This window comes from Pezoporus occidentalis, unplaced genomic scaffold (genome assembly GCF_034315485.1).
Source record: "Pezoporus occidentalis ecotype Australia unplaced genomic scaffold, CSIRO_AGI_Poc_V1 ctg2, whole genome shotgun sequence".
Lineage (NCBI taxonomy): Eukaryota > Metazoa > Chordata > Aves > Psittaciformes > Psittacidae > Pezoporus > Pezoporus occidentalis.
The window spans coordinates 2,912,339-2,938,745 of NW_026913855.1; the positions used below are offsets into that span (position 1 = coordinate 2,912,339).

The 26,407-nt window shown below is 36.5% G+C and overlaps 1 protein-coding gene across 4 annotated transcripts in view; it reads right to left on the bottom strand.

Annotated features, from left to right (window-relative positions):
- Positions 1-26,407, bottom strand: part of LOC134163125 (cadherin-12) — a 550,087-nt gene that overhangs the window by 209,818 nt on the left and 313,862 nt on the right. For all 4 annotated transcript variants that reach the window (XM_062617684.1, XM_062617681.1, XM_062617682.1 and 1 more), the window contains exon 2: positions 12,352-12,499. The gene's annotated coding sequence lies outside the window, so the exon portion shown is untranslated. The remainder of the gene's footprint in view (positions 1-12,351; positions 12,500-26,407) is intronic.

A 26,407-nucleotide genomic window follows, 5' to 3' on the forward strand; every position in this document is an offset into this window, starting at 1 on the left:
ATCCTGCCTTTTTGGAATTGACAGGAGCAAACAGTGGACAAGGTGCAACTGCCATCTCTTTCTACAGAACTGTAGAGAATGGGTAAACTGGTAAAAAAGAAAAGCCAACATAAGAAATTCCTTTTAATATTTTGTGATTTTCTGCCCTTTTATCTGTATGTAATACTCAAAATGTGCTGTAACCACCTTAAGACATTGTATATTCTGAGCAGTTTAGTAGCATTTTGTTCTCTAGTTTGCTCAAGGAAAAAGAACAACAAAAAAGAAACAAAACCAACCCTCTGCAGCATTTAGGGGCAGAAATGTTGCTGCCAGATTCCCCACTGCAGATCCCTGTGAGGCAGGGCATTGTTAAAAAATCAGGCAAAGACTTAAATGTGCATAGTTGCTGTAGATTTCAGTCCCACTAGGTGACAATAGCCAGCTAAAGTATACATGTGCAATACGCTTTATACTCCCCCAAGTGTGCTAATCATTGTGTTGGCTCAAATTTCTTTTTTAAGAGCTTTGTTCACTTCACAGCTGGTGAGTTGACACTTTCCATCACTCCACCATTTGGCAACAGATGCCTCTTACTTATGCATAGATGCTGAGTATCCACCCAACCCTAACATTAGCCTCGTGTTTTGAACTAATTGGGCCAACACAGTTGTAATTAAAATTTGAATAATTAGAAAACTAACATGATTACTTTCACAATTAATTCTTGCATTCTCTTTTGGCCTATCTTACATAGCTCTTACTTCTTTGGATCCTGTAAATGCATCAGAAAGGGGAATAAAACCAAATTTTTGCAAATAATATTAATGATGCTTTAATGGGCCAGTTGCACTCTGATTTTAGAGTTACAATATATGATTGGACTGATATTTCCTTTCATTCCATTTGCCCTTTAAATGTATCCTCCATGTATCCCTTTAAAACAACCACACAGGAAGAAAAAACATACACAAGAATGAAAATGAAAAAAAAAAAAAAGTACGTGAATATATGTGGATCCAATGTAACACAAAATATCTTTAAGATGAGCTGATCTGGCACACCCCATTATATTCCTCTGATTTGGTGTCTGTTTTAAAAAGATGGGTCCTGGGGCATAACTCTTAAGCAAAGGAATACATCTAGCTGAGGGGAAAGGAAGAGTCTCTTAAGTGGGAAGTCTGTCCTGAGGAAGTGACAACTGTAGTACTTGCAAAGAATAGCAGATAGCCTGTTTTTATAGAGGACATAACTAAGAGAAAAAATCCTAGGAAATAAACAATTAAACAATTAAAATTTAATGTGATTAGGAAATAATTCAAAGCATGAGTGGTGTATGCTTTCATCATCCAAATTATGTAAGGACTCATGCTTTGGGTCCTAAACTAATTTTAAGAAATTTTCAAGACTTATCTGACAGGAATACACAATATTAAGGTTTCCATCTATGTGTATGCTAACATAAATGCCACTTTTTTTCTCAGATGCATTTGCTAACACATACACAAAAAACGAACTCTGTTATCTGCCAGCAAAAATCGCCACTAGTTAACTTTTCATTTTTTGGCATTAGAAAGACTGAGAACAATAGAGAAGAAACATTACAACTGTACAGGAATATTAGTGAAAAACATAATTTAGGAAATGGATATTCTCTTGATAGAAAGTAAAAGCTAAATCTTTTTCTATGGCATTCTAGAAAATCTGCACAGTTCTTGGCACAGTGCAGGAAGCCTTCATATTTTTGAGTTAAAGAGATCACTCTTAAAGGTAAGAATATTGTTTCATATGATATCTTTATAAACTAGTAGTCCTAATTGTGTGTTAAAAAGAAAAAAGAAGGAAAAAATTAAATACTTATTATCTGCTGTTGCAATAAAGTGCATCAAATTATGGGGAGGAGGGAGAAATTCTAATTTCTTACAGATACACTCTCTTCGATTTATGTATCCTAGTCTCCTCCAGGTGTTTAAATCATTATATATGTGCACAGATATTTAAACTTCTTTAAAGGCATTTCCACAACATATTTATCAGGCAATGCAAAGAAACAGAAACAGGGAAGGAGAACTGGTTCACAAACAGGTTCAAAGGAGAATAATACACATTAAATGGCAACAACCAGTAGCAGCTCAGCCTCCCTGGAGACAGCAGCAGCTCAGTTCCCCCAAGGCAGGAGAATGAGAAAAGGCTGTAATTACTGGCTACCGTTGTTGGTGAAAATAAATATACTGATTCCACATTCAAGAAGAAATATAGCCTCAATCCCTCTTTCTTAATCCAAACAACAAATGCTTCTGCTTATGGTGATTATAAGCCCCAGGGTTAATATCTGACATTAGGGCAATTTGTGTTCACAAGCCAATCTCCTGAAAAAGTTTGAGTTAGGTGTTTTCCAGACAGTGACTCAGTATTTCCTTAAGCTCAGAAAAGACAACATGATGCTAAAATGCTGTGCAGGGAAACATAACTCCCAGAAAGCAGGTATACCCTTAGTTTGCTAAGTATGGACAAAATGAAAAATAAAAGAAGGAAAACATCCTTTGACCTTTGTGTTGGCCAGATGGACCACTTTCCAAACATTGGGAAGACAAACCACTTTGCAGGCAACATGGGGGTAAAGGAAGACAAAGTTAAATATTAATTGGTAAAGGAATATCAGCAGAGAATAAAAATAATTTCAGTACTGTTAAAATTCAATCTGTCTGAGAGAAAAAGCTCAGAGAATGCTTATGGCATGACACAAGTAATCACATCCCCATCTAGTTTCAAATGGTCAGAACTCCTGTATTGTCCAACACCACTTCTTTGGCTTAATGACCACTCAGAGAAGGAACTTGTCCATTACTTAACATCCTGGCTGCTGAATGACACTTCAACCCCAGACACAACAGCACAGTAGAAATCAACATGTAATAGCTCTGAGACTTCAGCTTTGTTAGACAGCCTGTGAAACTTCAAAGTTGCCATGAGTGCTTACTAAACCTACCTGATCAGTTAAATTTTCTAATTCTATCAATCATATCTAGTGTATCTCACAGCCATACCCTGATTCAGCTCCTCTTCAAGTCAGAGAAGGGTAAATTGATTCTTCATCCAGGTTTGACTGATATTAAATATTTTTTGCCTTTTCTGTAAAACAGATTTTGTTTGTTGCTTCTGTAGGTTTTTAACTGTAAGAAAATATACTGCACAGACTCCACAACTTCTTTTCATTGTGTGGTGAGTAAACATGAAATCTATTTTAATGAAATTAAAGTTAGGTTATAGCTTTACTGCAGTAGGGCTGCTTTCACAATACCTTCCATAAAACATGGACGGACAGATGAATAAGTTTATCTGATTATAAATATCTTGTCAATGATTACCAAATCACATTGGGTTTCACAGAGAGCTGCAGAATATTTACAATATTAGAATATCAATTTACAGCAGACATGTAATTAGTGGTGGACTTGGCAGTCCTGGGATAAAGGTTGGATTTGATGACCTTAAAGGTCTTTTCCAACCCAGCTGATTCTATGATTATATTCTCACATATATATATATATATAAAATCATACTTCAAGTGATTACTTAGAATTAGTTTCCTTTCTTGTGGCTGTGTTTTGCTTCAGTATCTGATATTTACATTTTTGCATTGTGAAGAAAATAAGTATCAATACTTATATTTGTATTCCTACTAATTTGCAGAATTAAAATAAAGATTTAACAATGTTTTAAAAGTAATTATGGGGAAAAAAAAACCCAACCAACCAACTTAATTTAGGAAAAACCCAGTGCCTCATTAGGTATTTGGGAAAAAAATGAAAGCTAGAACAATAATTTTTGATTACCAATATTTTCTTTTTGACAGAAGATATCCCTCTATTTCCCTCTATTATGTTTTGTATTATATCCTACTCATGACATTTATCTTGGTGTTATGGCGCTCTCTGCCTTTTCAAATGTTTGTCTTCAAGGGTATTGATGCTACTAAACAACATTATATTTGGTAGATCTGCATATCACTTATTTTTCCTGACAAGCTATTTAAAACATCTCATTTATGCCTTATGAATTGCGCTTAAGAAAATATATCTCTATATCCCCGTGAAACCTAGACCATTCTTATCCAAGTTTTTTTCTTTGCAAGAAGTGCAGTTCTTATCTGGGGACATTATTGCTAAAGAGGTAGGAAGGAGACATTTCGCAATACAGCTACTATTGTTTACTTTTACTGGGGAGGGGGAAATTATCCTATCAAGAAAATTTAGAAGAACTACTCCTAAAATGGCTAGTTTAACTATAGACATAAGTAGTATCAGACCATTATTCTTCAAAATTTAAATCTGAAACCAAGAAGGGCAGGAAAACCATGCAACACCGACAGATATAACCTTCTGCATTTGTATGTTTTATATTTTTAGATAGGACAAGACCTCTAGTTCTGCTTTCTTCATTAATCATTTTGCACAAGACATACAGACACAAAGTCAGAGGCAGAAAGTCAAAAGTTATATGCTAAAGTATGCTTTGAAATTATAATGAAGTATTTCTCTACCATGATATTTGTCTAAAGAAAACCTAAAGAACAGCTGGTAGAAGAGAAATGCATGATGCACCTAAATATTGCATTCAAACATTTCTGGGTAGATCAGTTTGTGGTTTGACTAGTACAGCCTGCACTGATAGAAACAACCCAGGTAGGCTGCATGGTAATCAGCTCCACCTGTCCTTTATAAAAGGAGAAAAACGGTATCAAGTTAGATTTATTAAATCTCAGCTTTTAATTAAAATCATCATCTGTCACTAGGTATATGAACAACATGAATCCAGTTCTTACCTAGACTAAACAGAAGATGTGCATATATTTAGAAGTTCCACTAAAGATAAAATGAAAATATAGCATCTTGCCATTTTTACCTGAACTAGCATCCCCAGGCATGTATCACAGAAAGGGCTGGATACCCACCAGGCAATGAGAAAAGAATGGCAGTTCTGGATGTTCAGCCTTTCAACCCCTCCATAGAACTTTAACAGAAACATTTAGAAAGATAGTGAGCTTCCTATTTGAAATATTTCTGCTCGTCGACTGCAAATGGGGGGTGGGAGGGGAAATGTTAATACAGTTATTACAAAAAAAGTGAGCTGATTAAAAAAGACTGATCTTTAGAAAATATTTGTAAAAAATGCCAGTTATATCTTGGAAGATAATGCTCCAAGGAGTTCCAGGAAGTGCAAAAAAAAAAAAAAAATAATCTGACCAAATAAACAAACCAACCCACCCAGTTTAAATAACACGCTTAGACAAAAATACTACCACAAGAGGAAAAAAGAAGTTTCTAATGTCTCTTGTGGATTTAGGTTTTCTTGGTTGTTTTTGGTTTTTTTTTTATGTATTAAAAAAGTCCACCCAATGGCTCTTCTCTATTCTGCAATATACAAGATGTCCTCTATTCACAACCTAGTATTACTCACATTTTTGGTTGTTGGAACTCAAATACGTCCTTGACAGATATATTTTGGCTCTCAGGGTAAAAAAGAATGACAGGTAATTGCTATGTACTATACTTCTGATGGGTAATTCAGAGTGTGGGATAGAAGCCCGTTGATGGACCTGAATTTAGTTGCTTACATATTCTGTGCACCAGACAAAGGCCATTTCCACTCCAAATAATAATAAAAGAGGGAAGGGGTGGGAATGACATGAGGAGACATGAGGACAAATGCAGAAGAAAGTGATGGGGCCTAAAAAATATTCAGCCAATTTATATGCAGTGAGGACCAAAAATTTGGGATAGAAGTCTTTACAGTGAATCACAAAACCATCAGAGAGAAATAATACACTTCAAAAAAGCATTTTAATTAGCAACTTGAGTGTTTTCCTTGTCAGCACTTAGCTTCTCAGTATCACCTCTTAATCTCTGTATTTATTCTAACATGCACTCTTTCAAACAGAAGCCAGGAATATCACATTTACCTCTTTATTTATTTGACATATGTGCTCCTTCAAGTAACAGTTCAGAGACAGAAGGGCCAAATTACCAAAAGATCTGTTCTATAGAAAACCTGAGTCCCAAGGTCTAGGAGGTCAGATTAAAACAAAACAACCAACCAACCAAAGAACAACCCACAGCTATTTAAAGATGAGAATATGAAATAGAGCCTTCTGAAAGAAATGTACATCACATAAAATAGAAAAAGAAGATCTTTATTGAAAAGCACAGGGCTTCCTCCTCCTCCTTTTTTGTCTTCTACCAGTGTAAATCAGGACTTCTGTAATACCTGCTTAGAGGTAGAGAAGTTAGATCTACACCAGTTATATTTATTTATGCCCTAAATTATTACTTAATTATTACTATTTACTTTAAAGTATTTTACTTTATTATTACTAATTATTATTTACCCTGAAAAAGAATAAAAACTGTTTCTTGTGACCGGGAATGCAATGAGTTTACATTCCATTTACCATTTTCAAGAGATATAATTCAATATTTAAAATTATGGCAAACAAGTACCAAGATTACTATTAATATTTCAGGGAGAAATGAAAAGACAATTAACAAGCAAAGATACAACTTTCCTAAATGGAAATGAAATGGCTTTTCATTTTGTTGTATTATTAATACTTCAGTTTAGTGATTGAAATATTTCTTGAAGAGTTTGTACATGAAGCTTGTTGCAACCAAATCTGAGTGAATGAAATATGACAGAATGGCTTCATCATCAAATCTCAGCCTAAAGTACTGAGTAAAAGTCTGCTCAGACTGTTCAAGACAATGGAAATCTAGTCAAGAAATACTAGTTTTTAGCTTTTCTTCAAGCTACAAATATTCTTAGAAAACTTACTAAATTGTACTATCTGGTATAGCTGCTCTATTTAACAACATTTTTTTTTATTTGCAGTCTTTTCTTAAATAGGGAATATGGGATGGACCTTTTTTTTTGTTTTAGATTGTATATTGAGCCAAACATAAAACAAATCTATGAAACTGTGTAACATGCACACACACAATCAGTATGTCAAGGACAGAATGCCAGGAAGGTTATTCTTAATACATGAATACATGTATTTTGTGATCTTCATATAGTCTTTTAAGAGAGTTGCTTAAACTGCCCTCTCAACTCCATACACAAAAGCACTGTATATACACATAAACGGTCCAAGTGGACTGAAGAACATAAGAGAATGGTAAAGGAACTCAGAAACAGTTCAAACAAAGCCTTGTGGATGGTGGTTGATCTGCACAAGCCCCCCCCCCCCAAATCATTGTGAAATGAATAAATGGCCACAGACAACTGTTTAGCAAATGTATCTGCATTTACAATTACATTTAGAACTTGCTGTCAGCCTTCAGAGAACAGGAGCCAAGAACCTATGTAATGCTTAGAGATTCTAAATGACCTAGGTCAAAAAAGCAGGATTTTGGGATTGATGCTTGAGTACACTGTAGATAAAGAAAGGTCAAAAGTCTCATCTGTTTTCTGGAAAAGGAATGGGTTTGAATCCTTATTTACCTTCACTGAAAAATAAATAAATAAATAAATAAATAAAAGAATTTCCAATTTTTTTTAACCAAGTCAGCCACAACTGTATTTGTAAGTGCATTTGGTGTGCTGGACATAGTATTAATGCAGTCAGTGAGTAAATGCATGCATGATAAGAATAATAAATCTGATCTATATTTGGAAATAAGAACTACCCATCCAAGTCATCTGCCTATTTATCATCTGCTTTGGAGACTGTTCTGAATATACTGTACTCTGGAAGTTGAAGGACAACATGATGCTGGTGCCTAAATATACAACTTCTAAACTCAAGTGGGTGACAGCACCTACTTTAAATCTCAGACCTATACATTTCTTATGAATGTCTCCATAAAGGTTTCCAGTCTGAGCTGTGATTTACAGGTCTGGGCCATTCAGCACAACAGCACAGAGACATACTTCAGCACCCAAAGACCCCAAATCATACTCTGCTTGGACACAGGACAGTAAACATGGCTTACATTATACATATGTCAACCAGTGCAGTTATTGCCTTAAAAAATATTGACAGCTGAGACATCTGCAGCAGAAAGATGTCCCTGCAGCCCCAGAACTGTCTGGTGTACATCAACGAGACTAATCTTTATAGGAAGACCCTCTTTCCCCTCAAAACTGAAGTGATACATTTATCAGAAACTGAACAACAGCTGCTCATAAAGTAATCTGACCAAGACTCGTGATGCAATATCTTAGCTCCCATCTGGCTGGGAGAAAAAAAAGCCTCTTTAAATGACCCATTGCAATATCAGCATTATAAAACATACGCGTTGAACTTCTGCTAAATACCAAGTCCAGTAATAAATATGGCGATGTAGGTTTGTATTTTACTTCAATATAGAAATTATATACAGGAAAGATTTTTTATTTTTCCACCTCAAACTACCAGGCTTGTAGGTTCAACAAAAAAGTAGACTAAAGCTTTCTTCCTCTCAAAACTCCTCTGCAGCTTCAAAGCTTTGCTACAAAATTACCACCTCAAGAAATATTCGTCCAATGACACATGCCAAAACAATGCCTTCAATGACTTACATCTCTGCAAAACAAGTGGACCTTAGTGATAGTTTCTATTAATACAAAGGAAGATAAGGCTTGAAATTAATTCTTTAATATTGTGCTTTAGCAAGAACAATGGCATCCTGAGGTATTCAAGTTAAACCTTGCAGAGCTTTGTTTCCATGAATCAGTTAAGGGCATGTGATTTCTACAGTGTAGACACACACGTAAGACTCGAAAAGTAGGAACAGAACTGGCTTTTACTGTGCTAGCTACTTTCTGTACACTGAGATACAGCCCCTGAGACAGAGGGTGTACAATTAAAAACAATTAAAAATACAGAAAAAGTGGATAAAGAGATGGTAGACTGTTGAAGCACAAATATTCCATTCATGGGTGTACTGGAGTGTTTTCAGAGGAGGTTTCATTTTCAATTAAAAAGAAAAATTTATATAGGTGAACAAAGTGAGAAACATGATGTCCTTGCAGCAGCATCAAAGGAAGGGAGGGATGTGAAGCATTAAATAATGGTAAAGAAAAGGAGAGGAAGGAAGAGGAAGACTGCTGAGAGGAACAGTAAGTATAAGAAACACAAACCGTTGGAAAGAAAAAGAAGCTATACGATGAGGAAGATGCTAATCAGAGGCACAAGAATAAGTGCCCAGAAAACAGGCTGAAAATAGGAGGAGGGATAACAAGAGTCTGATGGGACACAATGGTCTTTCTAGGAAAGCAAGGATGTTAGCTCTCCAAGTCATGTTAATAACACAGGGCTTGAAAAGCCTCCCTTTTGGTAACAAGAATTCCCATATATCTTTGAAAAAAGAAACTGGGGAAACTCATTAACCCCTGATGCTTATTCTATCTTACTCTCATCCTATCCTCTTGAAATGAGGATACCTTACGTTACCCGTGTTATTAACTGTAGTCATTAACAGTTGTTGTCTTTTTCATATATCAGTATCACTGTTTTAGCAGGACTGTTCCTTGCTACTGTTGGGTTTATGTCAGCTTTCAGAGAGCGCCCTTTGCTTTACCCCTTTCCAAATGTCAATTTAATGAATTTCTTTTAAAAGCTCCTAAAACATTAAAGCATTAGCATCAAATGCTAATTTTCAATGGAGTTGGGCCAGACAGCAATTGTACACTTCTGTCAGTAGTAAGCAGACATTAATTTTGTTTTGCCTCAAGCTACACCAGCCTCAAAGAACTTAAAATATCTGAAATATCTGAACTCTGCATACAGCCATATATTTAGTACTATTTGATACGACCTTAGATTACAAAAAAAATAAATAAATAAAAGCCCAAGAGAGGGAACTGGGTTACACTGACATGTCTCCCACTGCCTTCCTGTATAACCTCTTCCTATGTTTAATAAGTCTGAAAAGCTTCAGTGGGTCAGATGCCCCAAATTATTTGTTTAATGCTGAATGATATTTCCCATGTTGCTGAGATCACTTTTGGACCGTTACTCCACATGAAGAAGCCCAAAACCCAACACTGGAAAAGATCAGAAAATGATTATAGTATTATTGTCTACTTTTACCAAAACATGAGGAAAACCTGCACTTCCCCATGTTTGGTGAACTGTGATCTCATAAACTCTTTGAGGCTAGCATACTGGAAAGTAAGTGCTCTTCACTTAGAAGCAGATAGAACATCTGATCTTGTAAAATAATAATAGATATGTAAGTGCATTTGTTAGACTTGTTTAGAAACCCACAGACTCTTATGACAGTGTGATTAATTTATGTTTTACTTAAAGCATCAGCTTTGTGAGACAAAAAGGAAACAGAGCCATCATGTCTAATGATGTTTCTAGTCATTCTTTGTGAAAGACTGGAACAGAAGTTCCTGGTATCTGTATGTAACCTGGATGTCTGCAACTGCATAGGAATCGTTCACACTAGACATTTTTCTATGAAGCACATTAAGTTATTGTGTTTCGATTTTTTAATGAATACTTGGATGTATATTAATGAATACTAATTACCCTGAGAAATCATTGATTATTCATGAAGGATAAAAAGTGAAGGCATGTATAATGGAAGCTGATTTGTGCATTTAAACATGTCTACCGTGGTCAAGACTTGCATCTCTGGATGGAAGAAGCAAAAACCCTAGTAAATGTCATATCAATGTGACATAAAAAAACAAGTCATCCATACAGTACACCAAAATGGGGATCAGTGCCTGTAACTACTTCCATAGCCAGCTTCCTTTCCAAGAGAACAGTGGACATGTTGAGTCACTGCTATAAGAAACCATTCCTTTCAGAAGTAATCTTCAAGAATGAGAATACACTGATAGACACTTAAAACATTAGTACATTCCCCCAAAACCCAAGCTCATTTTCCCATACACTTATGTTTTTGCGAGAAAGACAACTTAGTATTTCTGACTGAAAAAACTAATGGAATAAGTAACAAACCTGCAGGTAAACAACATTTCCCTGAATTGTTATTTCGGGGAGGAGTGGAGTGGGACAGGGGCTTGGGAGGTATTTTTGAATAAAAATATGTATCTTCATATTGAGTTGCTGAGCTTTTAATGTAACATATACTACTATGAATTGTATTACCAACATTGAATGATAACCAGTAATAAAGATAATTAATAACAATAAACAGTACTGGCTGAAAACAGCAGTGCAATTACTTCACACTTTCATAAAGTGCCTAAGAGTTATACATCTGTTTAAGACAGCAAGATTTGAAATCAGTTAACTTTCCATTGATCTTTTCTGTTATGACAGATTTGTAAACACAATGTATTAATTTTTGTGGGTAATAAAGAGAACAGGGACATGTTCAATACAACAGATCTTAATTTGCTCCCAGCATTAAAAAGTTTGAGCTGTTTACTTGTTCCTTAATTACGTTCCCGGAGATCATAGTTATTAAGTGTGGACTTGACTGAGACTATCAAATTTAGTTCACTTTAGGAATTTTAGGACAGATCCGCTGCCAGTACAGTAGGTCATTAACTAACTCCAGGCTGCGTAAGCACCTCTGACTTTTTCCTTATTAATCATTTAATCTTTCAATTCAGCCTACCTCATCTACTCTCTCTCTTTTCTTTCCCGATATAAATCCTTGCACATCAGTCTATTTCTTTAGCTATGCTACATTTTCTATCACCCCATGCAAAATGCATCCTCTCCCCCTTCAAACACTACTTCCCCCTCCAGCATCTATGAATCTAATTTTCTTGCCAGTTGTATTGAACCAGCACCCCACTCAACCTTTTCCCCCACAGAACTGCTAATGCTGCGAAAGCAACTATCCAAACCCCACCAGACGCTGAGAATAACATTACACACGCCAGTCACAGCCCTCAGTCTGATGGCAACCTGGAAAGCTGCATGCATATTCTTGACTCGCATTTCAAAAATCCCTTTCTGTGTCCTTTAAAAACACCTTAGGACTTTGAAGCCTTATGTCTGCAAGTTCCTGCTTGCAAAAGAATGACACTCCTTATTCAGAATGAAGTTTTACTGTGATGTACTTTTGCTTTTCAGCTGCTGTGCTTCCTCAAATAAATGTACTAAGCACAAAGGGGGAAAGTGCGCTCGCCTTTCCTCCTCCCTTCTGACACCCCTGCATGTTTCTGAGATTATTTTTTGTTCAAGCTTCAGAGAACCACCGAATCGGAAATAACTGCAGCCATTCATAAGAAGCTGCTTAAAACCTGAATCCCTCCAGAGAAGATTCCAGGCTGGGACACCTGCCTCTCTGCCCCCAGCCCTCTCCTGCTGCCGTGCTGCAGTGCAGGCTCTCACTTCACTCTGAACTTTCAATGCAGAAATTCGGCATGATGCAGTCAGCCAGATAAAGCAGCACTTACCTTAATTGAAATCTTTTCTCTTACAAAGCTGGAGCATCAGTCAAATCAAAAGCGATTTGGGGGTAATCTAAGTTTCAATCAACACCCTCTGGGTAGCTGCATACTGCTCTGCCTTTTTTTTCCCCGTTGATGTTGAACTCTTCACAGTCTAAAGGAGAGAGAGAGAAAGATAAGCTGAAATCCTCAGAGGCTCCTAGGGAGTGAGAGAAGAGGCACCAAAGCAATGTTTCTTAACATGAGATTCTCAGCAAGCGTGCTCAGGTCTGGCAGATCGCATGACTGCTGTGATAGGCTCTTGTCATGTCCCCCGAGCCGTGAGATGATCATTGACCTGATTAGCTCCGAACACTCCCTACATGCAGGGAAAGCACTGAGAGGATTGGTGGGTCGCGAGGGAATTGGGAAAGGCACCAGGGCCACTTGGGAATCTTCATTCTTCCAGACTAATGGATGTGCTGCAGCTGAGGCTGTAATTTGTGAGGAGGTTATGCACAATGTTAACCATCTGAGGACTTAAACAAATGTGCTTTTGCATGCTGTTTCTCAAGGTGCACCAGCATTCAACACAGGGTAGAGCTGAGTAATTAGATGCTGATGTAGCCGTTTCATAATACAAGGCTCACTCCATGAGATATTCTGTAAGCTGAGAGATAAAGTGGATTCATACATTTGTCTCTGACCCTGGAGACAATAGCAGTTAACAAGTAGAATAAGTGAAATTAGCATGGTGGGCTCGTGTTAGCCCCCAGATGGCAATCAATCACCATAGAAAAAAAAAAAAAAGAAAAGAACAACAAAACCCAAACAAACTAGAATTATTTAACAAGTGCATGTGGCAATTTAAATACAATGTAGAGAAAGAATGCCAAATTGCTACAGAAAGGACTCTTCAACATAGAGATAAAATCAGTAACAACACACAACAATACACATTTTCTTCTATGCTTGCAGTAGAGGGAAAAAAACAAGGAATGCATTTAAAGGACCTAATCTGCCTTTCAGTTATATTGATACAAATAAGTCTATTAAAAATTGCAGTTTAAATTTAGATGGGAAAAAAAAAAGCGCTGAGTGAAGTGTATTTGTTATTTGTGTTTGGTTCTAGGGTATTATGAAAACTACACTTTTATGTACCAAGTATTCAAGCTTCCGTGGTCAAATAAGTTTAGCCAAAGTATGTCACCTTTTAGGACTATTCTCATCTGCTATTTTCCTGCTTCTTGGATGAGAATTATGGCCCTAGTCAGATTTATCCATGGAAATGCCGGTCTGTGACTGAGAGGAGTTCACAGAATAACGCATTTAGTAACAGTAGTCTGATGCACCAATATAAAATAGATGAATTTTTATTTTGATATAAGAAGAAGATTTGGAAACTATAGTAGCAATGTTAGTTCATATGTAGTTATCATAAGTTGCTCCGTGAATAGTGAAACAAAGATAACATGTACAAAATCCTTAATCATATTTATTTATTTGGGTCTGATTTTATCCAGTTTTCAGGTAAATTAGTCATAATGATATTTTATTAGGACAAGCAGTCAAGAAAGTAATTTTTAAGTTGTTAAGCAAATGGCAGAATATTTATTTTCTGAATCACATCAGAAATCTTATTATTACAGAGAAAACAGTAGCATGTGACCCAGATCACTCAGAAGTAATGAGGAAAGTTTGAATCTCCAATTAATTTAACAAGACACAGAAGATTTCTCACCATAACTACAGTCACCCTAACTGTAGTGCCTGAGAAATAGACAGAAAATCTAAATGCCCCATACAGAGGCAATAGGAAGAGACCAGCTTTTCTACCTCATCAGTGGTAGCTATACAATTTTCATGATCCTCCTCTGGAAGTGCCTCTTTCTTCCCACTGATCAAAAGCCCCTCCATGTGCAAAATAAGATTGTCCTTGGCAATATTTCATATTCAGCAATTTTTTTTAGAATATAGATTATCTGCTAATATGATTTGTGGAATGCCTATCACCTAGGGAGTCCCGTTTCACCTGGGACTAATGGTAACAAAATAATAATCAAATAAGAAGGCTTTTAATTTCATTAATATGAAAGATAACACATTCTTTAGATTGACTAAATGGTTTTCATGTGTCAAGACTAAGGTGATTTGCTGCTACAGCCCTCACTAAAAAAGTGGTTGCTTTCCTTACCTATAAATTTGTACCACAGAATGGGCAGCAAGTCATTAAAACATTTATGATCTTACCTGTTCTGACATGGCATCCCTCATGAAACAGGTAAACCATAGACACACACTGTATTATTTATGATTTCAAATACAATGAAAGAAATTAAACAAGAAAAGGACCTTATTAAGACAATTTCTTTGCCATTTGTGAAAGCTTCCAATATCATTCCAATATTTACTGCTGTGTTGTTTAGTTGAGTCCTAAATCACTAGCCCTGGAATTTTCAATACTTCTCTTAAAGTACTGTTCAAAAAATCTATGAGATCTCCATGTCAGGAATACTATTGCTGTTACTAACCCCTTTTCAAATCTATTTCAATAGTTTTATAGTAAAAATTTCACTTGCATAAATATAAATTGTAATCTTTCTCACTTAATGTTCTGACTGTCTTCTTAAGTTTTAAAAATCAACATTCATCAGAAGTTCATAGTATATAACTGCAACATTTTAATGGTTTGTCTCTGCAAGTAAGGGACTTTAAAACTAAACAGTGGGTCCACAAAAGGGACTGAAGCATGAAGTGACAAAACTTGAAGTGACAACATTATTTAAGTTTGTGCAGAAACAACTGGGACTTACTCTTGACTTAGACAACTGGGTAAGAAACTGGCACTTTAAATTCAGTGTTAACAGAATGAAAAATTAATTTGAATCATTCATAAATCTTGCTGCCTTTCTAAATGATAGCAGTGAAATCAGTTGTCTTGGGTCCTATTCCTAATCCCAAATAAAACTTAAAATTTTGAATTCAGTTTCTATCATCTAAATAAAAGGACAGAGGTTGTTCACAGCAAGGAGATCAGAAAAGTAATATGTCTTCAATAGGAGATAATATAATCAATTAAATAGATAAAAAAATAGACATCCTTCTTGGCTCATAATTCTGATACAAAGGTGACAGTACATTAAACTACCTTTTAAAAAAAGGGGGGCAGAAGAAAAAGGAATAATTTTCTATGCAATGCATAATTATTCTTTTGAATTCACTGTCACAAGCCATGACTGCAGCAAAGAATTAAAATATACATGTACAAAAATGGTACAGGCAGGAAAAATTTCTTTGTTGCAGGACTGCTCCTCATTGAGAAGTAAAAATATTACCCCATAGGAAAGAGAAGATACTAATCCCGTGAAAAAGTCCTCTGCCAATTATGTCATTTAGTAGTAAAATTTAGACCTTTACAGTATTATTGCAAAACCCATGGTATTTTTACTGTCAAAGGCCATTAGCTACTCAAGCTTCATTAAAGGAATAACTTAGTTCATTTGGGGTATATTTTAACAGATAAATAGCATTTTTAAAAGTGCTCTATTTCCCAAATTGGTCATTTGACCAGACTGACTGCCAGAATAAATACAGAAAACTGTACTAGTTCAAGTTTCTTAGTATTCACATACAGATCTTCAGTTTAGAGACACCAACTACTGCAGCACAATACTTCACCATGCATCAATGTAAATTCAATACAGAATAAAAGGCCATAGAGTAAAATAAGACAAGTGATGGAATCACCTGTATGCTAATATACTCATGACTTTTCTACTTACTGACACCACACATACAGTCACCTCAGCTCTGCTGATGCTCAGGTACTCAGTGAACTAGAAATTAATTGTGTCTATACCCATAGATTCAACATACAGAATTATTCTTTTTCTATAGTTAAAATAAATCATCTGGCATAAAAAAATACTATACATGATGTACTGAGAATGTCAATTTGCTCAATTTTATTTTTTTTTTTATTAAGTAATTGACAAAAAGAGATAGATACTGTCTGCTTCATTTTGGCTGGAAAAACAGTAACTACAAATCGGGTGTGGGAATACTCTAAGACAGCAGCAAAACCTGCAGAATAAAAGACTTAGTTGAAGAGATTGAGTAAAAACATCTTTATCCTTCATGTCTCCAGAGAAAAACATAGAATCATAGAATAGTTAGGGTTGGAAAGGACCTTAAGATCATCAAGTTCCAACCACCCTGCCATGGACAGGGACACCTCGCACTAAACCATGCCACCCAAGACTCCATCCAACCTGGCCATATAAATAATAAACTACTTAAAGACATTAAAAATTCTTTGAAGTAATAGAAAACCATTTGAACCATTTGAATTTTCACAACCATCAGTTTTTCTGCATTTTGGTAACCATTTTTTCCCCATGGCAGCCAAGGACAAATAGACTAGGTAACTCTAAGTACCTGGCAATTGCCATGCACTGTAGCACTGATATTTTACTCTCATCATTAATTTCAAAGCACAAGCTGAGCAGATTCAACTCTAAATTCTCATCTGGTTTACATCAGCATAGCTTCATTGACTGAAGTGGAAATGTACAGCAGATTTATGAATTAGTGAGTTCTCATGTAAAAGCAATACAATTTGTCATCAGTGAATATTACACCAGATTTCAAAGATCTAGCTTCCTGCAACATAATCCAATATTTTATTTTTTACATGGATCATTTTTTTTTCAAACTTCTGGCTACGATGAGTACAGGCAACACAGGAGACCTGTTTGCATCTAACAAAAAGTGTAGTCTTGAACATTCAGAGCTTTAGTTCAGTGCCTTGCTCAATAGGTTCTTGATGTTAAGGTAAAGATGTGATCTAGATGGAAGGAATCCACACTCAGTGGAAAGCTGCTCACTTCATCAGGCTTATTCTGGTAGCTCTAGGGGCTCAGACAACTCTGAAGCGCTCTTATCTGATCACTGTTCTCACTCCCAGTTTAGCAATAATAATCAGTACCATTTTTCTTAGCTCAAATTTCCAAAAATAAGGAAAGTAGTACAACATATTGCTTGAAGACATTTCTGATGATATTAAGCAATGTACAGTTTGCAGTTTGTTGTACACTTTTGTTCAGCTAGGGTGATAAGACTGAGACATTCCCGTATTAATGCTGTTTCCTTAGAGGCATCCCCACAATGTTGAAGATATTTAGGAGGTACAGGTAACACTGTATTTAAGAAAAGATCCACAAAATGCATAAAAAAAAAAAAATGCAAGTTTTAAAGCATCCTAATGACATGGTGGAACAGTTCCAAAAACTTAATGATAGCGGGGAGATTGCTGGTGACAAAATACTCTATGATTCAGGTCTGGAAGGTATTAAAGAACATTGTTCTTCCCAAGAGTATGAAACGTACGGGTAGAGAAGGTTTGGGAAATGTGGAAGGATAATATTTTAAAGGATGTATTCATGTGTTGTAAAGAGAAAAGGGAAATAAAGGTAGAAAAAAAAGATGTGAAATGGAAACAGGCCACCACTCTTTCGATTATGCCTCTTCAGATCTACTAACATCAGAGAAAAATATACTTTGTATCACAGAGAAATATAGTTCACATACAAGGACCAAGTAAACTATGGTTGCCCATAATTATGAGAATAGACAATTATTTGAATATATGTGCCTGCAGTACTATTTATTTACAGATACGTATTATAAAGGCAGCCTTGTTAAAACATGGAATCCAAATTCTGTTCAGTCTGTTTAGTATGTCTTTCTGTATTAATTAAAACCTCAAGACTACCAGAATGTACTCTACAGGACAGGAAATTTTATAGCTGAAGTTAGTTTATCTCCACTGAAAATTTCTATCAGCAATACAGTTCAAGTGAAAACAAGTTACACAGCTGGAACCGAGGGCATGGTTTTGTAGGGAAGCAAGACATGTAATTTCTGGTCTGGGTCTCTTTTTTGCTGGAAGCTACTGACCTCCTTTAGGCATAACAGCAAAAAAAGCAGTGCCCTGCAAGCTGCACCACAGGAGCAGTGTGGGAGAAAGAATGACTCAGGAACATCCTTCTAAAGTACAATTCCTCCCTCACATCCTTCTTTTTCAGGCAAAGGGAACAGTGTGATTTGTGGCATGACCTGTCTCAGCAGCAATTTACAACAACTTCCCAGTAAAACCTCTGTCTGCTCACTCCCTTTTGCCACTGACTTGCTTTAGCATGCAGAAACTGGGGAGAGAGGATAGTACAGAAAGGAATGTGAAGGGATACATGTAACCACATAAATACTTAATACCTATCCATTAGCCTCCTTGTTCCCATCTCTGAATAAGGAGGGGTTGCTTGTCCCCTTGAAGGGGACAAAACTGAACTGCAGTTTAGTCTTGGGATTCTCCCTGGCATTTTTATAGCTGAAGCCTGCTCTGCTACTTACTCAAACTAATACTGTAAATCTAATACACTTTACAGGCCATGTTTTCGGCATCATAAACCATCACATCTGTTCATTTTTCAGGGGAACCACAGGGCTTTTATAATACCTAGAGAAAATCAGATCTTAGGAGGTGACAACATCTCTTTCTCTGATTTTTCAGACATTATTGGTTTCTGGAAAAGTTCAGAAAAATATAGTAACAAATATAAACATTAATTAAACTGAACTTTCCAGCAATCCTAACTTGCATGTCTTTGACCAGTTTTTAGTCTTCTCAATTTCGGAAATTTGGTTTTGTTTCTCTTCTTGTTTGTTCTGTTTGCTGTTTAATTTTAGTTTTCCCCTTGACTGTTTTTCCTTACCTTATGCCAATCTTCTCTTTTTCAGTTTGTCTGTCTAAGAGAAATCTTTTAATCTCCTTTTAAACTCTTCAAAAAATCTGCTTTTCCTCTTCAAGTTATTTAAATGCAGTTGTTCTGTAAGCACAAGGAACATTCTGTTTCTTACCTTAAGCTCCTCTCTTTCCACTTACTTCTTCTTACTAATGTACCTTATTACACAATTCCAGTACCACAAGCACTTCCTATCCTTCTTCTCCAAGGATTTTTCCCCATCTCTCTTAATGTTCCTCCTTTCTTGTTTCCTTTCCTCTGTTTTATCAGTCTTAGAAAAGTACCCTTCTGCCTTCTCTGGCAGTATTAGAATGGATAGGTATAGAAGGGTAAAATGGAGAGTAACAGCTGCATTTTTTCCACATACATGTGAAAAAATCTCACCTAGGAAAAGGAATGAAGTGCTGACAAAACTGCTTTTAGCATCACATTCCCTCAACTACTGTTCAGGAGGAGCTGGAAACACTGTAAAGAAACACAACTGGAAAGGTTTTAATTCCTAGTTTTCCCTTTTTCTTCGTAGTCTGAAGCAAGTTGTCTCTGAGGTAATGGACACCAGCCCCTTGGCTGTAAAGGATGACTTCCTTCTGTACAGCAAACATAAAAGGTGGCTGTACTATAGAGAGTACCTGATACATTATTTTGATGCCAAGCCCTGAAAGAGTAGGCTGACAGGAACAGTAGCCAGGAAGATAAGCTTTTATTCATGGTCAGCTCTCTCCCTTCGTGGGTGACCATGCTGGTTAGCACATAGGCTAGATTCTGCTGTGGGAATACTCACGCTACACCACACTAAGCTGATGGTGGACAGGAGACTAAGGCAGTTTCCTCATCCAAGTCTTCTGAGAAGAACTTTTGGAGCCTTTCAGGAATACAAGTAATTTAGTTCCTTCCGTGTGCCTAATGGCAAGCTCATTACTCCCAAAAGCACTGTACTGCGTCCAAGTGTCTAATAGGTAAGTGGCTTTCATGACATAAAGAAGCTATACCGTGTAATGTATATAGACCTTGGTTTTCAATACCAAGGAAAATAAAGATTTTAATCTAGTACACAGTCACTGATACTGATTAGCAGGACCAAGCCCTGTAGAATTTTCTGCTTGTACCACTCACATCATTAGCCCTCCCTTCCAGTGCCCTCCTATAATAGCACACTACATACCCCATTGCCTTGCTTATCCATAGTCTACAACAAAGTTTTGAAGAAAACTATTGCTTCCTTCTGCGGAGGTTTATGTTATTCCTTGTCTGCCTGGTTTTGATTCTATCCTGCATTTCAAAAACAACAGACCTTTGTGTTTATCAGGTTTCCTAAGATTTCCCTTGGATGATCAACAGAGATAGAAGAATGAAAAGGCAGTAATATTGTTGCACCCTGTAGGCATTACCTCCAATGAAATCTTCAATGCCAACATTTTAAAACCTCAGAAGACACAAAATCAGATCATGATACAGAATGTGACACTCGGTTCTAAACAGCAGGAAACTGAAGGCAGCAGGAGGTGAACTCAGCAAGACTCCAGCCTCCATAGCTCAGGTAGCCCAAGCAAAAGCCACATCTCAACTGCAGGCCCTTCACCCAGGGAAGCAGAGGGAATGGTCTGGCAACATAAACTTGGGCATCATATCCCACAGAGGGAATAAAGAAGCGGCATCTTAAACTCTACTTCACGGCAGCTTGCTGACAAAAACTCTACAGAGCATGTTGGAACAGTGTCTTTAATATGGTCTTGCTGTGTAAACACACTGGAAGAGAACATGCTTCCACAAAGCACAGCCACTCTTTATCTCTTTTGAAGATTACACAGTTTGAGACAGGTGGCTAAATAATAAAATTTGGCTGCCAGTGGTTAAACGGAGTGGAATTCTCTAGGCATAAAAGACAGATGAATCATATGACACATTAAAAAAAAAATTGTTCAGGTTAATAATTATGTCTTTTCTGGACAAGAAGTATCATTATATCATTATACTAATTTTTAGCCTCTCTTTCCCCAAAAAGAGAGACTATGGAGGAATAAAAGATGGCTTAATTATAGCACTAGAAAATTACCTCCCTCTTGGAGGGGGAGTTGAGATGATGGTCTTTTAAACAGAATACAAAGTTGAGACTGTAGGATATTACCTTAAAATAGTTATTCTAAGTTACTCTCTCAGTTCCATTTGCATATGTAATAAGTAGTATGTCTAAAAGACATTCACGTATATGGAATGAGAGAAAAATATGGAAGCCAAAAGGTACAGGCCTTGCTTCTGAACTTCACAGAGCTGCATTTTCTCTCAGGATTGCAAGTTGTGATTTACATAAAAATGTGTAATATTAACACTGTCCATTAAAAATGGTGGGTAAGAAATGTAAACACTACGTTACTCATTCATGTTAATTTGTTTCTTTACAAGCACAGTCTGTGTTCAGCTATCTCCAGAACCATCTATACTGATTATTAATCTGTTTGCAGAAACCCAGCATCTTTTTTTTTTCCTTCCCTATTCATGAAGGCACTTCTGATAATAATAATAATTACACTCCTTAGCCTTTATCTAGTGCTTCTCATCTTTCAAGTGCTTCACAAATATTAATTCACTAATTAATCTTTCCAATAACTCAGATTACTCCCATTTTACAGATGGAGAAGCATTAGCAGAGAGGGCAAGTGAGCTGCCTGAGGCCATGGAGCATATAGAAGGGGAGAGGACTAAGAGGAAAGATGCTTATAACTAGAAATGGAGGCAGATGGAACAATTATGGTGATGGTTCAACAAATAATCATAAGATTATAGTGAAGAATTTAACACACCACCGGAAGGCAGGCAGTGCTAGCCCCACCATGTATTATATAGTTACTCAGTATGCCAAAGAATCCCCAAATAAAAAAATGAACTGACAAACAAAACATATTGTGCACTTACACTTTATTTTTTTTTAACACAACACACTCTGTTCTTAGATACTAGAAAATATACTTAGAAAGAAGAAAATTTTAATTTATTTGGCATCTCATTTGATGTAAGGCTACCTGCACTCAAAATCAGATCAACTAAATGCACACACTGACCAGTACAAGCAGCATAAATTCAGTTACGATTTTTATGCCTGGTTCATTTTGTATCTAGGGAGGCTGACAGAAGGTCTGTAAGACTAGACCTAGATCCAGTTTTAGTTCAAACTGTATTCAACAAAATTGACTTGCCTCTTAAACCTTGTCTTTCCAAGTAAGTGCTGTTTAAACATTTAAGTAACCCACTTAGGTTTTTGGTTTGGTTTCATGTTTGTGTTTTGGTTATTTTTCTTTTTAGTTTTAAAATAAAAATCCTTCATCTAATCCACAACTCCCAAATGATTGCAGGAAAACACACACTTCTACATTAGGACTACAGGAGAATATGGGTTAATATTGTGGCACAGTACTGCTGGCAGGAAAACTTTTTCATTAAAGGAGTAAGAGATCTATTAGTGCCCAGAATGTAGGACAGTGACTGGGAACATGAGATATACAAGCAAAATCCACGAACTGAATGTCTGAGTGATCTAACAGCAAAAAAGGTTCTCTGTGTCACAGGTAATAGGAACTTGGTTTTGGTTTGTGGTGGAGTCCCAGAAAGCATACTACACCAAATAGGAAAGTTCCCAGTGATTACAAAAGTATTCAAAGTACTTTATGTTCAATGCAGACTGAGAACAGACAACAAAAAACATTGAGACCTGCACAAAATCTACCACATATAAAAACAATCGGTTTCAGTTCAGAATACTTTTGCTCCTTTTTGCTTTCTGCTCCACTGATATAGTAAATGCTTGCTCCCGTTGTACTGTATGCAGACATTCACATTTTATTATACTGTATTGTGCTGATCAGTGAGTATAGAGATGAACAAACTATATAGAATCATACAATAGTTAGGGTTGGAAAGGACCTTAAGATCATCTAGTTCCAACCCCCCTGCCATGGGCAGGGACACCTCCCACTAAACCATGCCACCCAAGGCTCTGCCCAACCTGGCCTTGAACACCGCCAGGGATGAAGCATTCACAACTTCCCTGGGGAACCCATTGCAGTGCCACACCACCCTCACAGTAAAGAACTTCTTCCTTATATCCAATCTAAACTTCCCCTGTTTAAGTTTTAACCCATTACCCCTTGTCCTGTCACTACAGTCCCTAGTGAAGAGTCCCTCCCCAGCATCCCTATAGGCCCCCTTCAGATACTGGAAGGCTGCTATGATGCTTCCACACAGCCTTCTCTTCTCCAGGCTGAACAGCCCCAACTTTCTCACCCTGTCTTCATATGGGAGGTGCTCCAGTCCCCTGATCATCCTCATGGCCCTCCTCTGGACTTGTTCCAACAGTTCCATGTCCTTTTTATGTTGAGAACACCAGAACTGCACATAATACTCCAAGCAAGGTCTCACAAGAGCAGAGTAGAGGGGCAGGATCACCTCCTTTGACCTGCTGGTCACGCTCTTCTTGATGCAGCCCAGGATACAGTTGGCTTTCTGGGCTGCAAGCGCACACTGCTGGCTCATGTTCATTTTTTCATCAATCAACACCCCCAAGTCCTTCTCTGCAGGGCCGCTCTGAATCTCTTCTTTGCCCAACCTGTAGCTGTGCCTGGGATTGCTCCGACCCAGCTGCATACTCTCCCATTCAAAACTCTCACTCTACACTGATATCCAAGAGTACAGAAAGCCCCGATAATAATGAAGGAGAGAGAGAAGGCATGCAAAAAAGCCCATTAATATCAATCCCTAAAGTAATACACGTTCTGCAAGGCTGAGTGCTGAAATGAGAGCTCCCATTCTCGTACCTTGTGCATTTCTCTTTCAAGTTATCCCCATGTTTGGAGATGCCCGTAGAATGAAATCTATTTACCTACAAAATAGATACACCTGTTCAGGTTCTTAGAGCTTGATACACCAATTTTTTATCTTGGAAAAGTATCTGCTCTAACCAAGCTCTAAGAACTTGAGACAAAACTACTATTAAAAAAAAAAAAAAAAAAAAAGAAAAAATATCAAAAGGTATCTTTCTTTGCTTTGGTAACATTTTGAAAGTAAAGACCATAGTTTACTCTGAGTTCTGCATCTTCTTAAAATTAATTCTCTCTACAAAATTTATTTAAGACACATACTCAGGAAAAGTTGCAATGTAAATGACAAGGTGGAAGAAAGCCTTTATTCACACTACTTTGAGATTACCAACACAACTTTATCATGGCTTCAGCATTTTTAACCGTTGCAGATAGTACACATGCTTACCTAGCCAATCACTGACAACAGCAAGCAACTTACCACTTGTTATCTCGAATTTTGTAGAAGTGAGAACCAAATTCTCTGGGAAGAGCTTTTACAGCATGTTATAATCAGAATGACACTATTAGATTTGGAATTTAATCCAATAATTATTTTTTTTTATTTTGCTCCTGGAATGTAATGGGGTTTATGTCATTACAAAAAATGATCACAGAACTTTTATAACAGATCACATATATTGATACAGGACTGATGGGAAGGATGCTCAATAATGACATGAGAGTATCATGCCAAAAACAGATACTGCATTTTGCCTGTCAAGTTTATTTAGGTTTGCCTTGCTTAGGCCAGCCTGTTGGAGGTATGGGTAAGGCCACAGACCACTCTTACTGAAATTCAGTCCACTGTGCAGAAAGGACTTTAGCAGACAGTTAAAGTCACAAATTAAACAGAGATCCTGGCTCAGCTGTGATATAGCTCAGCATGGAGGAGAAAATCCTTGTTTATGCAACAGAAATAAAAATGGCAAGCATAGGGACCAGAAGCCTTGAGATTCTTTCCAGATGAGTGTTATATCTGCCAGGTCATGCATAAACAGCTGCAGCTTAATCGTGTTCCTTCAGTGTGTTTCAGTTCTAAAAGGAAGATATGGATTTTATTCACGTCTCCAGAACTATGTTTGGAGGCTGCTGAGCAAGGACAGAGCTTAGAAGTGCTGGTTATAGAAACTTCATTCCTGTTCTAGGAGCCAAGTTCTTTTAAAGAATGATTATTATTTTATATAAATCTGTGTCAAAAACTAGGCAGTGCTATGCAGGTCAATGCTGTAAGTTAAATAAGTAGTTACCTGTGTAAGGCACATACTGTTTTTTAGATGCTGGAACCTACAGGTAAACTAGCTTTAAATATCAACTCATCTTTAATTAAAATTTGTTAATACAATCTGAATGTTGCTGATGCTTATATTTTGAAGTACTTAAGGTTATTCTAAGGCTAAGCAGGAAAGTGTCAGTTTTCTTTCTCTAGCACTGTTTATGTTTGCATAGGCTTTAGCTTTGGTTTCTTCAACCAGGAAATGGTATGTAATTATTCTGAATGCCTTCTTTTATTGCTTAATTAAAACTATAGAAAATGGTATAAAGTAAGCTCTCTCTATCACACTGACATTTGCACAGCAGCACATTTGCAATCAACTGAAAGCATATTTGTCCTACATCATTAATGATATAAAAGATACAAATTATTTATTTACAATGATATTAATAATAAAATATTAATTTGTTGAAGAAACCACTGTATTAATAATAAATAATCCTGATCTGCATGAACATAATACCAGGATGAAATTGCTTTAATTTGGTTTAGAATTAATTAAATACAGACTTACACTCACAGAAAAAATTTCCACTGCCTCGTATACAGTGGCAAAATACATGTCTCAGAACAACCTCTCAGTAAGAGCCTGCACAAGAAGTGTGTTGTAATAATGGATTAATTTACTGTGCTGTATCATTGACCATTAATTCTGACAGTGTTATTTTTTTCAGAGAAAAAGTTCCATATAAATAAAATACATGCAAGGTCCAGAATTCAAAACCAACACTCGAAAACAAAATGTCTGTATTTTACATTATTTACTTTCTAATTTGGGAAAATATACATATGACTTTAATGATAAATCCACAGACATCACTTCTTCAAAAACCCAAATCTTCAAAACAGGGAAACAAAAAATAATAAAACAATGGCTATGGTGGGTCAGAAAAAAATCCTGCACCTGAGTATAACTATGGACCTAACACAATAGATTCATAAGCATTGCTGGCTACAACTGAAAATCTTTAAAGCAAGTATATGCTGTTCTTTCAACAGTATTTTACGGTGTTTCAGTCTCCCAATAATATACTTATGAAAGTGGTCTTTCTAAATAGTTGCACTGATTTTCAAGTGTTTGGGATTTCCAACTGTTTATGTCTACCTTTCCTTCAAGTTTTCTTCCTTTTTATCTAAAATTGCTCCGATGGTAAATT